At 41.5% G+C, this 2453-nt stretch overlaps 1 pseudogene; it reads left to right on the forward strand.

Moving 5' to 3' along the window:
• Positions 1-978: 978 nt before the first annotated feature.
• LOC102853309 overlaps positions 979-2453 on the forward strand; it is a 5053-nt pseudogene continuing 3578 nt past the window's right edge.

Below are 2453 nucleotides of genomic sequence, written 5' to 3' on the forward strand. Positions count from 1 at the left end.
ATTTCTCAACCCATTCATTCATTGATGGATATTTGGGCTGCTTTAATTTTCTTCCTATTGTGAATAATGCTATGAACAAATGTCCAAACTGTACAAATGTACACTCACATCTCACTTCTGATTTCCTTGGGACATATTCCTAGCAGTGGACTACCTGGGTCATATAGGATTTCTATGTTCAGCTTTTTTAGGAAACTCCAAATCACTTTCCATAGCATTTGTACCATTTCACAATCCAATTTACAGTTCCATTCTCTCTGCGTTCTCTTCAACATTTATTGTTTACTGTTTTGTCTAATTTTGAGACTGCTGCTGGAGTAAGGTGGTATCTTATTGTTGCTTAGATTTGAATCTCTCTGATGGGTAGTGATTTTGAACATTTCCTCATGTATTTCTTGGCTATCCAAATGTCCTCTTTTGTGATGAGTCTTTTCCTGTCTTTTTCCCATTTTGTAATTGGGTTATCAGTCTTTTTGTAGTGGAGGCCCTATTGTTGTTGCTCTTAGGTGCCATCAAGTAGAGTATGACGGTAGAGGTCCTATGAACAGCCAACTGGATACTTGCCATGTTCTCCATCTCTGACACACTAGAACCCATTGCTGAAATCACAGTGTCAATCTATTTCATTGGGGGTCTTTTTCTCCTTCACTGACTCTCCATCTTTCCAAGCATAATATTCCTTTCTGAGGAATATTCTCTCCTAACTACATGTCCAAAGTATGAAAGATGAGGCTTAGTCATCCCTGCCTCTAAAGAGCATTCTGGCCGCACCCTTTCCAGGACATATAAGTTTGTTTTTCTCTTAGTCCATGTGATATTCAGCACTCTTTTTAAACACCACAACTTAATGACTTCAATTCTTCTGTCATTCTTGTTCATTATCTAGCTCTCTGCTGCATAGAAGGTGATTTAGAAGATCATGACCAGGCCCTAAGGAGGCGGGGAGGGGAGAGCTGGCCGGCCGGCGGGTGGGCGATGATGCCGAACTTCTGTGCTGCCACCAACTGCTCGTGGAAGAGCACGCAGTCTGACCTGGCCTTCTTCAGGTTCCCACGGGATCCGGCCAGATGCCAGAAGTGGGTGGAGAATTGTAGGAGAGCTGACTTAGAAGATAAAACACCTGATCAGCTTAATAAACATTATCGGTTATGTACCAAACACTTTGAGACCTCTATGATCTGTAGAACTAGTCCTTATAGGACAGTTCTTCGAGATAATGCTATACCAACAATATTTGATCTCACCAGTCATCTGAGCAATCCACATAGTGGACACAGAAAACGAATAAAAGAATTGAGTGAAGATGAAATCAGACAATGAAACAGAAAAAAATTGATGAAACTTCTGAACAACAGCAAACACATAAAGAAACAAACAACAGCAATGTTCAGAACCTCAGTGCAAAAGAAGGTGGTGAAGAACAGGATGAAGACATTTTGCCTTCAACCCTTGAAGAGAAGGAAAACAAAGAATACTTAAAGTCTTTATTTGAAATTTTGATTCTTATGGGAAAGCAGAACATACCTCTGGATGGTCATGAAACTAATGAAATCCCAGATGGTTTCTTTACTCCTGATAACTTTCAAGCTCTGCTGGAGTGCCAGATATAAATTCTGGTGAAGAGGTTTTGAGAAGTCGCTTTGAAACAACAGCTGTCAACACATTGTTCTGTTCTAAAACCCAGCAGAAACAGATGCTCGAGATATGTGAGAGCTGCATTCGGGAAGAAACTCTCAGGGAAGTGAGAGACTCCCATTTCTTTTCCATTATCACCGATGATGTGGTGGACATAGCAGGGGAAGAGCATCTACCTGTGTTGGTGAGATTTGTGGATGAATCTCATAATCTGAGAGAGGAATTCTTTACGAAGCTGATGTGGAGATTGTGGCTGTGAAATTTCACACTACGATAAATACGATAACTGAGAAATGGGGATTAAACACGGAGTACTGTCGTGGCCAGGCTTACATCGTGTCCAGTGGATTTTCTTCAAAGATGAAGGTTGTCGCTTCTAGACTTTTAGAAAAATATCCTCAAGCCATCTACACACTCTGTTCTTCCTGTGCCTTAAATATGTGGTTGGCAAAATCTGTACCTGTTATGAGAGTATCTGTTGCACTGGGAACAATTGAGGAAGTTTGTTCGTTCTTCCATCGATCACCACAACTGCTTTTAGAACTTGTCAATGTAATTTCTGGCCTTTTTCAGAACAGTGAAGAAAGGGGTAATGAACTGAAGGAAATTTGCCATTCTCAATGGACAGGCCGGCATGATGCTTTTGAAATCTTAGTGGACATCTTGCAAGCACTTGTTCTATGCTTGTTGTTGTTGTTATGTGCCGTCGAGTCGCCTGCGACTCGTAGCGACCCTATGTACAACAGCCCTAAACTCCGCTCTGTCCTGTGCCAATCGCACTGCCTCTGACACTCCCATCCCAATTATCCCAGTCACTG

Source organism: Elephantulus edwardii, unplaced genomic scaffold (assembly GCF_000299155.1).
Source record: "Elephantulus edwardii isolate Elephantulus edwardi_28Jun2011 unplaced genomic scaffold, EleEdw1.0 scaffold00310, whole genome shotgun sequence".
NCBI classification, from domain to species: domain Eukaryota; kingdom Metazoa; phylum Chordata; class Mammalia; order Macroscelidea; family Macroscelididae; genus Elephantulus; species Elephantulus edwardii.